A 13,377-nucleotide genomic window follows, 5' to 3' on the forward strand; every position below is an offset into this window, starting at 1 on the left:
TTATTTATTTATTTATTTTTTATTTAAATATTTTTACCCCACCTTTCTATTTAAAATATTCAAGGCTTTAGCCTTTCCACTGTTGGTTCATGCAGTCACTAGTCGGAGGGTTTTCAAGTAACTGCAGCTGGATGTGTCCTTACCTGTATGTATGCTGGTGGAAGTGTTAGACCAGGAGCATGCCTGTGGTTTATCACAGTGTTTCTCAACTTTTTTTATAAAGTACCCCTTTTAAAAAAAAAAATTATAAGGACCCCCAGTACCTACAGTTTTCAGACACACACACTTTTTTTTTACCATTGCAACACATTTGTTTAAACAACTTAATTGTAGCTGGGCAGGCAATGACATTTTTGGATGTAAATAGTACAAAAATAATTAAGCACTGTAAAAATTAAAACAGTTTTTGTGTTTTCTCCAAATCTCAGTTGTGCTTATGTACCCCCCAGACTTTTCTCGAGTACCCCAAGGGTTACTCGAGAAATACTGGTTTATCAGACCAGCACCAGCCTGTGCTGGTGGATCAGAAGACTCAACGATGCTCCCTTTCCAAGTGTCACCCCAAGGAATAAACTGTCACATAGTCCATTGCCTGGCATGTATATGGTAGATGACAAGGGAGGAAGCTATGACCCCCACACCCACTCCTCACCTTCCTCATTCCAGTAGTTAGTGCCTGTAAATTTTTCAGAGGGGATTGTACCTGAATAGAGGTGATGGTGCTTCTGTTCTCCTTTTATACCAGTATAATGCCCAATCAGAATGTGCTGCCCTAGAGGAGTTTCAGACGTTAGCCTCCATAAAAAGCTATAAATGTAGTCTGTGTTTTTTGCATTAAATTTGGGTCATGTCAATAAGAACCTGATTTCTGAATGAAGTCATGTACCTAGATGCCTCAGAGATGTAAATTGTGCCCACAAGTAATAGTGAGTAAAAAGTGCCTGGTTATAAACTTGGATATAAATGTGGCCTTAAATAATATAGTTACAAATTGTCACCATTAAAAATTGTATATTTAGTATCACATCCCAGTTTTTCCCTTTGCTGTCTTATCTGCAGCATTTCCTTTTCTTAGAATCCAAAATAATGTGACAAGTGTAACCCTTGATGATGGTAAGTGTCCACTTTTTCGTAGTCTCTATCATGTCTCAAAAAGGGTAAGCAATGTGTAAGGGTTTGTACACTCCAAAAGATTTATGTTTAATGTATTTTCTTGGACAAATTAAGGATTAGGAAGGAGAAAGATAGGGGAAAGGAAAGCTATACATATTTAACGCCCACACTTTTACTTTAAAATAGGCTTGCTCTGACTTTGACTTATCAGTGAGAGACTTCTAGAGCAATGTGGTTGTAGATGGGAACACATTTTAAAGTATGCACTGTAGCTGTGTGTCACTGTGTGATATTAGTGTGGCAAGGTGAGTGGGGTAATATATTTTATTGGACCAAATGCTGTTAGACCTGAAGAAAATCTCTGTGTAGCTTGAAAGCTTGACTGTCTCATCCACAGAAGTTGGTTCAACAAAGGATATAACTTCACTCCCTTGTCTCACATTTTAAAGGGATACTCTGGAACTTTTAACTGACCTCTCCTTACTTTCTTAAGATAAGTAAATGTTTTTGGTTCACAAAGAAGAACAAGCTCTTGAAAAAGATTTTCATAATCATTCTCAACTTAAAAGATATAATCTTGTTAGACTTGGAGTATTTTGAGGTGTTGAGAAGAAACAACTGAAATAGAGAAATAAGAATGATTTACAGGGACATTTAACAGCTTGTGCAGTTAAAGAAGATGAAAATTCAGAACACTGTGGAAGCATTTTAATGTATCTTATGTATTATTATAGAAGATACACATCTTGTCTTTCAGGGTTCAACTTGAAGATTTAATTGTGTGTAACATGCCGCAATGTACTGTATCTGATAGACTTGATGATTCACAATTGTTGGATAGGAATTTATCAAAAGTAGTGGATGTGCAGTCATACGTCAAGCAGGTGTGACATACTGCTATTACTTGTAAAGAAACCACCTAGTGAAATGAACACTGATTCAATCAATTTTTAATCTAAATTCTTTTTGTGTGTGTGTGTTCCTTGTGTAACAAAATGTGTTATTTTCTGTTGCTGGTCATAACATTTCACCACAAGTCTTGACAGCCATGCAATTGTCTTCCTCTGGAGCTGACCACTGGTGTGTGTGTGTGTGTGTCATAGTCAACTTATCTGCACAATAATACAATCTGTGGCTTTTAGTCCTGCTGACCTCTTGTTACTAAGGTCAAACTGTGATTGAAGTCAAGTGGAACTTTTGCTTAGAATAAGGAGTGATTGATAAATATTTAATAGAACATACAACAGAACACATTGGGCTTGAAATACCATAATACTTATCTGGGGAGGGGGGCAACACAGTTGCTGGGCCCCTGGACAAATGGGGAGGGAATGGCTCTGCACTCCTGGTAGGGACAGGGTCTTGGGCAGAAAGGGAGGGCCTAGGCTCCAGCAATGATTTGAAGGGCCTGTGTCTCTGGCCATCACCCCTGCTGCAGTAGCAGTGGGCAGTTGCTCCCTTTGCCTTCTCCTTTACCCTCCCCTCTATTGGCAGGCATGCACTTATCTAAGTCCCACATCCATTGATTTCAACAGCATTATGCCAGCATTAAACTGGAGTAACACAATGACAAATTATTCTTTTTACTGTGATTTTTACTAGAAATGCTCATAAGCCTTTATGAATAAGCCTTACATTGTCAATAGCTGTGTAAAGGTTAGTTTGGAATGGCTGATATTCTGGTTTACACTAATCCATCCACTGTAAGGGCACTCCTTCACTCGCCATGCTGGAGATCGATGTTCCAGCATTCGATTTAGTGGGCTTAGTAGAGACCCAGAAATCAAATGCTGAGGTTGGCTCTGGTTGGCACCTGTGCTACTCACAGTCATGAGGTGTAAGGGAAGGTAATGGGAGCGTTTGTGGAGTATCAGTTAATTCGAGGGAAGGATTTTTGATCGGACTCCCGCGTCTTCACGCGGCGAGTTAATTCGGGCTACCGGCTTTTTAAAATGGTGACCAGCCGCGAATATGCTAATCAAGCACGCGATATTTAAATCCTGCGCTTCATTAGCAACTTCAGTATGCTTCATTTGCCTCGCTAGTCCGAACTAGGGGGTAAGTGTGACATACCCAGAGAGAATAAAGACTTTAGATGCTCTCCAAGGAATCTAGTCTGAGACAGCTATTCTAACAAGTGATTTGGAAAGTAGAGATTCTTCCCTTTTATTTAATTATTTATTTGCATTGTATGATAAACACTCATCTACTTCATAGTCAGTTCCGCAGTACAGTGTATTTTGCAATGAAGCATATTCCCCAACCTGAGAATCTCCATACTGGGCTATCAGTCCTCTCCCTCCTCTGTTATTTACTGATCTGACACAGGAATGGTAATATGAAGCTAGGCTTAAGAGTTTTATCAAGCTTAAGTTAATGCTTGAATTGCTGCAAAGCTTATTCACTTTACACATTCTTTAATATACTATTGCTTCGAAGGAGAATGTACCAACTGTACATGAGCCTTAGTTGAATTTCAATTTTTCTTTCCCTCCATCCAAAGCTACTCCTGCCAATTGTATAAGAAATACTAAGAAGTTAGAAGCTCTTCCCTTGCGCTTTGTACTGTGGCATGATGTAATGATTGATATGAAATACCATTATACTTACTGGTATTGCTAAATTAAAATTACTTTTTCCACCAACATAAGTTTGAGTTAGTGAAACGCTAAGATCTAAAGTAATTCCACTTTTCTCAACATTGATTTCATTGAAGATGCACAGGCTGCGTTAGTTTTTGAGTCCCAAGTGCTATTCAGTACTCCCTCCCAAAAAACACCCATGATTCAGTAAGTTTTCAGATATAGAGCACTATCCTATTTCTATTGAATTCACTAGGAAGATTCTCATTGACTTCAATGAGAGTTGGAATGTGTCCTTAATCATTAGTTATGGTTTATTTGTCTTCTGTGGTGTTCAAATATTGAAGATTTAAAATTCTCTTAAACGCAATGATGGGTAAATTCTATTTTCAAAAAAGTTCTTTTTATTTCATGATTTATTGTTCCTTGATTAAGTGAAGAAAGCCTTAACAATGAGTCCTAAATTAGATATTGGTTATCCTCCAGGCTAGGAGGTTTTCTAAGCAGAAGGAAGTATTGAACCTGTGTCTGGTTTATAATGGATTGCAGTCTCTGTTCACTGTAAGGGAAAGCAAAACCATTAGACTCCTCAAACATTCCATTAGGCCATTATTTTGTCAACCTTAATTGATGCTGCTAATAGTTTCATATATAATTGTTCTATAGAGGCAGAATATATGCTTGTTAATGAGTCTGAGCTAATTCAAAGAACGACATAAGCAATAACTTATGATGTGTGACACATCACCTTATTCTTACACTGTGGTAATCAAAAATGGTGGTTCATGTTTTGATATACATCAGTTTATTTAGAGAACAGTGACAAGAGCTTTTAGAGTGGCATCCAGTGATTTATCAAGGCAGTGCAATAACTTTTATTATGGGAATTGCTAAACAAATGTTTGCTAATTTTGTTCTCCAATATGCCACAACATCTCTTTCCAAATGTTTTATTAATAAACCATTCTATGTATATTTGCTTAATTTTAATAAGAGATCAGTGGAGTTTTCCACTGTCAAAAATTGTTAATTATAGCTTGGGCAAACAGAGAACTGGCATGAAAGAAATAATACATCATAAAAGGATATAATTTTGCAGAATTGTATTTTTTCTGTGCTGGACCATCTGTTTCTTTCAAATGTCTGACCCATCCAAAGAAAATCACCACAAAGCCATTTTGCTGTAGTGAGTCCTGGTTGTCTGAACGTTGAGTTTTTTGTCTTTATAAAACAATGCTTCCGATAGAGTTGTTTAATAGGTAAGAAATAAGTCAGAAAGCTTAAAAAAGATAATGGGGTAACGATAACCAGAAAGAATTTTGAACTTTATAATAAAAAACTTTGGATAGTTTCCACTGAATGGTAGAGAAGCATTCCTTCCCTCCTCCCCCACCAAAAGGTGCCTGTGGCAAGGGAGGGGTGTTGCCCTGGGTCAGAGATCTGATTTCTCATGGCAAACCTTGGTCCCAACAGTGTAACACTGGAGCTTTCGAAAGTTAAAGTAGTTTAGATGCAGCTTTCTTGGCAACCCTGCCCTCCTTGTCAAAAAGCTGCTTTTCCTCAAAAAATGAGGTTTACGCGGCTTTTTGACAAGGGGAGGGGGGCGCCAAAAAAGCCACAACTTAATTGCTTTCACTTTCGAAAGCTCTGCTTTCGAAAGTAAGATAGGAAGAAGATATGCAAATTCCTGCAGAATTTCCATATCCTCTTTTGAATCTTTCCCATAGACTAGACGTAGCCTTAGGAACAATATTGGTTTAAGAGACAGGATGTGTGAAGTTAGTATCTTTTACAGAACCAACTTCTGTTGGTGCAAGTGATAAACTTTTGAGCTTACTCTGACCTCACCCTTCTTGTGTCTCTAATATCCTGGAACCAATGCAACTACAGCAATGTTGCAAACAGTCCTGGTTTAAAACATTTAATGGACAATTTGTTTATCAGAGCTTCCATAGTCAATTTGTAAACTCGTCTTTGACAATTAGGCATGGACCAGCAGCCAGAACACAGTGTCAATAATGGGCTGGAGATAAATTTTGCACTATGATCTGAACAGTCTGGACTCACCTTTTTCTCTTAGAATAAGGAATTCCCACACAGTCACTGTATCCTCTAAAAATACTCTGAACGAGGTATATGAGAAGAATCACAATATCTACAAGTGAGCATGGATGTATCAATGGATCATGAATGGAACAATGACATGAGATAAAGATCTATTCTCTTACTAATGGTCTTAAATACTAGGACCACAAACTTGAAATGGATCCGGAATAGAGGCAGAGGAAGACAATGTATGACATTTCCCCTTTACTAAGTTGCTACAAGCTATATCAGTTTGAAAGCTCATATGACCATCATCTTCAGCCTCGGGAAAAGTGAGTTGCTTTCATCATCTCCAAGCTAAATTATAGCGTGGATCATGATGGCTATGTCCTCATCTACGTTAGTATTTGTACTTCTCTGGCTCCGTGGAGGTGGGAAAAGGCATTTCTTACCATTATAGAGATCAGGCTGGTGTAATTATGGATGGTCAAGAAAGGGGTGACAAGTAAAAAATTTTCAGGAAGATTTTTTTAGAAAATACTGCTGTTTTAAAGTTGCTTAGAACTATGAATTTTAAAAATAAGTCTAATTGAATGTAACTTAGTGATAGAGCTGTTTGGAGGATGACAATGCTGTTTCACAACAATGTTTAAGGTTTCCGATTTTTTTTTCTTTCTCACTAAAACAAAAATAAAGCCTATTTGATGGTTTTGAACAAAATTGTGTCAGAATATCCATCCTCCCATCTAAAAGGTTAGGATTTTGATATGGGGCTCTCACATTTTCTCTCTCTATCTCTGATTAGAGTAACCAGAGTGTCCACCCTAGACATCAGAAACTTTTTTGTCAAAAAAATTGTTGACAGCAATACATTTCTGTTACATATTTCAACATTCAGCTGCACAATTTGACAAATATTCTGATTAACTCTAAGTGGTGATCATAGGGCAGGTGAATCTGTCAAAATTACACAATAAATACAGTTGAATACATGGCTCTACACTTATCATATCCATTCTATCTCAACATATGTGGTAAAAAACACATTTTATATCGATGTACATGTTCTCTTTATTGTTATAGTTTTAGTTAACAATAAATTTTAAATACCAGTGAACTAATAAATGTATTTTATTTACATAAAAAATCCCAATGCACTTTTGTTATATATATTTGCTTTTGGCAGCTAGTAACAATTTTATATGACAAATACATAATTTCATATAAACGTATTTAATTTTAAAGGAACATTTACAGTAAAAGTCACCAAAGAGCCTCCCTTCTGAATTTCATAAATTTTAACAAATGTTCCTGTCAATTTGTACTGTTGGAAACTCATGAACAGTCAACTGCTTTTTACTGACTTTCAGTCTCAAAACAGGATTATGTCACCAGAGTGGAAAGTATGTAAAGAACAAATTGGAAAAGAAAAATCTCTCTATTTTCCAGCTCAGTAAGATCTCTAACTGTTACATAAATTCTAAACTATACAGCATGTAGTATTTGATAAGTGCCTTGGACTTGAACACTAGATAAGTATTTTTGTTCTCATACTGCAAGAGTTTTGAAAGTATAAAGGATATTTCAAATAATCAAATGGTGGCACTAAACCATGAGCATGTAATTATCTTTCTATAGCTATTCTTAGCTTCACTTTGAACAGTTTGATAATTGAATGAGCCCTCTAAAACTTGTCAGTTGGATTCAGAGTCTATCCCAATACTTAATGGTGATTGTTTCCTTTTCTTTACTATTTTGTTTGGTGTCTATTCTCATTCTTCTGACTGTATTCATTTGTACCCATTTTTACAATACATAATAACCTTTGGCAGTTGTCTTGCAATTTGGTATGTTAGTCTATAATTAATTTATTTTCCTAAATAGGTATAGTAGCTAACCCACCATGCAAACTAACCTAGCACTAATTATTGCAACACATAACAATTTTGTAATTGTATATTAAGTGATTGCAAAACAAAAATCTGATGGTTGGAACACTTGTTATGTAGGCATATCATTAATACAAAAACTCTTTTTGAAGGAAGAAGAAATGGGTACTATGGCCTGATTCCCAATAGTTCATGTTTCAAATTGGAATTATTTTTATAGTGTTGCTGGAATGAACACGCCCTTCAAAATAAACTGTCTGGACTCTGTTATATCACCATTATACATTGAACAATAGATGTTAATCACTTGTGGTTGTGTGCTGATAAGTGATTATATAAAAATAGCACATACATACACAGCTGAGTTGGTCTTTGGGTTTGTTCATGGTCCTCCAATTTAGCTTATGTTTTGACTACTTTGTACTCGCATTGGCACTGAAGAGACAGCATAACTAGAGGATAGTAAGCTTTCCTACTCACTCTCCTTTACCTGTGCTGACTCCTCAGTGCCAAACAGGAGTTGAAGTAGTAAAACATATTTATCCCAGGTGTATTTCTCTCTCTAGTGATAAATATGTTCTACTAACTTTTAGTTATGATACGTGCACGTGTGTTTGTGCATGTCTGTGTGTATATAGATTTTCTGCAAGTTTTCATTTTAATTTTTAAATGAAATTGTTTTGGCAAAATTCACTTTGTCACTGTTGTGTTCACTTGATGAATATTTATATTTTACAAACCAGGTTTACATTCTTAATTGTAGAGTGAACCAACCTTGCAATTAGTAAAGAGGCATCATCTTGTATGGCATCCTATGACTGTCTGGATCAAACACTTGATGTCTTCTGAGATGTCAATATACTCCTATATGTATCTGTCCTAATGTGCTATTTTGTAAAAGGAGACTGCTTTATTATCACAACTTGCAGAATGTGCATTTTATTCATTTGTCACTGAGCAGTTAAAGTCACAGTACTTGGGTGACACACATGCATCAAGACTTTGTCTGGACTGCAAAGTTTTGACACCAAAACCTGCCTTTTGGAGACAAAACAGTGAGGGTATGTCTACACTACCCTGCTAGTTCGAACTAGGGGGTTATGTAGGCATACCGCACTTGCAAATGAAGCCCAGGATTTGAATTTCCGGGGCTTCATTTGCATAAGCGGGGAGCCGCCATTTTTAAAACCCCTCTGGTTCGAACCCCGTGCAGCGCGGCTACACGGGGCTCGAACTAGGTAGTTCGGACTAGGCTTCCACGAGGTGTACCGGTAGTTCGGAATAGGAAGCCTAGTCTGAACTACCTAGTTCGAGCCCCGTGTAGCCGCGCTGCACGGGGTTCAAACCAGCGGGGTTTTCAAAATTCAAATCCCGGGCTTCATTTGCAAGTGTGGTATGCCTACATTACCCTCCTAGTTCAAACTAGGAGGGTAGTGTAGACATACCCTGAGTGTACACATTGCAAGGGGACTTTGGTATGGAAAAAATGTCAAGTTTTGGTGACAAAAAACTTCCATTCTTATGAGGTGATTTTTTTCCTTTCCCCTCCCTTTATTGTTGGCAGAGCCAGTGTTAATTCTCTTGTTTGTTTTGTCAACAGAACAGGCTTCTGTCAGTATCTCTGAAGGCTTGCACCCCTCCTCTTTCAAAGCTCTGGGGAGAGTCTGACAGCTGAATGAGCTGCTTTGTTTGGGGAACAAACAAAGGGCAAATAACTGCAATGCTTCTATTCTGCCCTGTGCTAGGAAAATGACGCCAACAAATTGCTGCTATAGGGGAAGGATGACAGGCTTCTGTGTTGCTTTGACATGCCTCAGCCCTGAGACCTCACAGAGCTACGCATGATGCTGCTCCTAGCAGCTGAAGAGGCTGTGAGAGAAATCCCAAGATGCACAGGGATCAGCTCTGTCTTCCCGCAATAAGGCACTGTGGATACATACCCATAGTACATTGCTCACATTCTCAATGATGTTGCCCCCAGTGTGGACATGATTTGTCCACAGAAGGAGCAAATGTGATCACCCTCTGGCAATTTTTGTTTTAATGATTTTTGGATGTTGACATAAGTTTTGTTGAGAAGTTGATAGTGTAGACATTCCCTAATTCCGAGCTCTAAGTGGACATCTCTCTGCCTAGTGCTAACACGCTGTTAACAAACCACAGACAGATCTATCATCAAAATAGCTATCAAATTGAATATATTCAAATAGTTCAGGTCAACTGTGGAACATTTACAGTGAAAAACTGGCTCTACTGAAGTCAATCGGAGAATTGTTTATGTTCCTAAGTCTCAATGACTTTCAGTAGGACTTTTCCAAATGAACAATTAATATGTGGCAAGCTGGAGTGTGAAACTACCTTGTTTTAAGCGTGCTGAAGATAAACTGCGAGGATCCTGCTGAGGCACATCAACAGTCCATAAATGTGTTTTGATCTAGCTGTAGTATGTGCTTTTAAAAACATGATACTGATGGGGTAGTCTTCCAAAGAGAGCAGTAATGCCTACTTGCCAGCCTCCCTCACCACTTGCCATTAGCATTTAATAGTTCAGAAGTATCCAGTACATATGGGCTAAGTCTAGACTGCATGCCTTTTTCAACAGAGGCTTTGTCGACAGTATCTTTTGAAAAAGCCTCTGTCAAAAATGAGCATCTAGATTACATTATGCGGATCAAAAAATCAATTTGCTTTTTCGAAAAAGAGCGTCCAGACTGCCAGATGCTCTGTCAAAAACAGAAAGCACCCGGAAGTGCTTCTGGCAGGGCATGGGGGCAGCCTTTATTTCCAGGTGCTGCTGCATGCTCTTTGCAGAGACGTGTACGTAAAGGGATCCCCCTGGACAGCCGTTGCTCTGCTCCTGCTTCTGGCTTGCCTACCGCTTAGAGGGAAAACAAAGCTGCTGCAGTTCTTGCTCTGGTTGCCCTGCTTCCTCGGACACCACATCAGTTTATTTGCAGGGTTTTTTTTTTCTGCTTTTCACCATGGTTTTGGCCATGGAGCCTGAGCTGCCCCTGGGGGGCGATGCCCCCACGCTGCCATACTGCAGTTTCTGCTGCATCTGCATGACTCTGTCATGAATCTCCTGCCCCATATGGACCCAGACTGCACCAAGGAGACCTTTCTCCAGGATGCAGGAGCTCTGTCCTTGCCCCCAAACTTTTTTGGGGACAGGCAGATTTGGAGGCACAAGATGAGTTCGGACTGGTGGGACCGGCTCATCATGCAGCTTTGGGATGATGACCGCTGGCTCCACAACTTGTGGATGTGCAAGGCCACATTCCTGGAGCTGTGTGCCTGGCTTGCCCCTGCTCTGTAACACCAGGACACCCACCTGCTGCCCGCCATCCCCCTGCAGAAGCAGATTGCAATCGCCCTGTGGAAGCTGGCCACCCCGACAGCTACCGTTCTGTAGGACTCCAGTTTGGTATGGGGAGGTCTACCATTGGGGCCGTTTTGATGGAGGTAAGTCACTTTCAGGGGACTGGAGGGCCTAGACTGTCCACCAGGGCTTCTTCCTGAAGGCCTTTTTTTTTTTTAAACAGAACTGGCTCCCTGCGTCCACACACATCTTTTTTCAACAGATCTCTGTTGAAAAAGGCATTTTTCCCCGTAAAAAGAGGTTTACCATTGTCGACAAAACTGCTGTGTTCTGTCAACTTACTGTCAACAGAACGCAGTGGTAGTGTAGACACAGGTATAGTTTTTTCGAAAAAAGGCCACTTTAAAAAAAAAAACTGTGGTCTAGATGCACCTATAGAGAGAGACCTAAGTGTGCTGGAAATGGATGATACTTGGGGAAATTCCTGACACTGTACTTTTGGGGCTCAAAGCCTTACAAAGAAGGCTGGACAAAGCTTCCCTCCCACCCAATCAACTAGGAAGGAGTTAGAAAAAGGTGAAGAGCATGAAAGTTGCCCCATTACAGACACTGACAGATAAAGAAGGGTCTTCTGAACACTCCAAATTGCTAGACTAATTAGAATGGGTGTTCAGCTGAAGGGAACTGGCAAAAGGTTTGCAGGTGATTATTCTAAGGCAGGAGCATGAGGCACAAAGCCCAGATCAGCAGAAAGCCCTGAGAGAGAATTCTCACTTTAGGAGATGGAGGACAGGCTACCTTATAGCAAGAAGCCTGAGATACAGAGAAAAAGCTGAGGGGAAGCTCCTGACTGGAGGAGGGAGACAGTGGTATCTCTAAGGGTATGTCTACATTGCAGGGTTTTTCTGGAAAAGCAGCTTTTTTTCCAGAAAAACTACACTTACATTGCAATTGCGTTCTTTTGACAGAAAGTCGAAAGAATGCAGGGGTTTTTCTGACAGCGGTAAGCCTCTTTCTATGAGGAAGAAGCCTTTTTCTGAAAGAGCTCTTTTGGAAAAGGCGTATGCGGACAGGGAAAAGGGTGGTTTTTTTGGAAAGAAGAGGACTCCAGGAAAAAGCATAGGTGCCCTAGTGGCCACTCCATCCACAGTAATCACAAGATGCGAGATAGCATCCACATTGATTGGACGCTATTGATCAAAAAAGCAGATCACTTTTTCAATGCACTTTTGCTGTGTGGATGCTCGCTTTCGAAAGAAATTTTTCTGGAAGATCTCTTCTGGAAAAGCTTCTTCTGAAAGAAGCATGCAGTTTAGACATAGCCTAAAGGTGAAAAACAGTGGACTACTCACAATATAGCCAAGCTGCTGCTGAAGAGAATGATTGTGAGTGGACTTATAAAAGGTATCTCATTAGCTGGCTTAGGAACCACAGAGTCAGATGTGGAAAGGAGTACTCAGTGGCATGTTAAAGATGTTGACATATGTAAAGGTAGGAACATCTTAGATATGTGGTGAAAGTGATCAAAGAAACCATCCTAATTTGCCTAAAACAGGATCACTGGGCAGGAACTCAAAAAAAAAAAAAAGGGTGGACCTTACCTCCATGACACTGAAAGGGCAGATACAAGTAAGTGGAAGAGGCCAAGAACTGAGAGCCCCAGAAGGGGGGTTGGAGGCTGGGTTTAAAAGGACATTGATCTTTTGGGATTGTGATAAGTCCAAAAGGGGAATGACCTGGAGGGCAGGCCATGTATGGCAACAGACCAAAAGAACAGAGGAGAGCATTAGACTTAGATCCCCTGCAAAAATCTGCCTGGACAGAGATAAGCTGTGAGTAGTTACCTTATATGTTTCTCAGGAAGAAGCTCTGTCAGCTCTGTGAATACCCAGAAAGCTTCAGAATTTTAGGCTGTTTGTCTGGAAACTTCCATGAGCAATCCATTTGCAGATTAGTTTTATCCACCAGGTCTTGAGTTTTCTGATGATTTAATCACTAGAAGAAATGTCTTCTAGCCATTTCTCCTGTTTTCAAAGGAATAACAAGATCAAACAAATTCTTCAAGATCAAACAAGACTTTTAATATCTGCTTTATAGATAAGGAGGATAAAATTACAAAGTACTGCTTTCTATAGATTAGTCTCTGATAGAAAGAAAAGCTAATGAATGTAGTGCTATTTCACCTGATTTACTCTCATGCAACAGAGTCTGGATATGTCTACACAGCAAAGTTATTTTGGAATAACGGCCATTATTCCGAAGTAACTATGAAAGCGTCTACACAGCCATTCTGTTATTTTAAAATAATTTCAAAATAACAGGCAGCTTATTCCAAAATCTGTAAATCTCATTCTATGAAGAATAACACCTATTCCAAAATAGCTATTTCGAAATAAGGTGTGTGTAGACGCTCCACTGCTGCTATTTC

This window comes from Pelodiscus sinensis, chromosome 5 (assembly GCF_049634645.1).
Source record: "Pelodiscus sinensis isolate JC-2024 chromosome 5, ASM4963464v1, whole genome shotgun sequence".
In the NCBI taxonomy this organism is placed as follows: Eukaryota; Metazoa; Chordata; order Testudines; family Trionychidae; genus Pelodiscus; species Pelodiscus sinensis.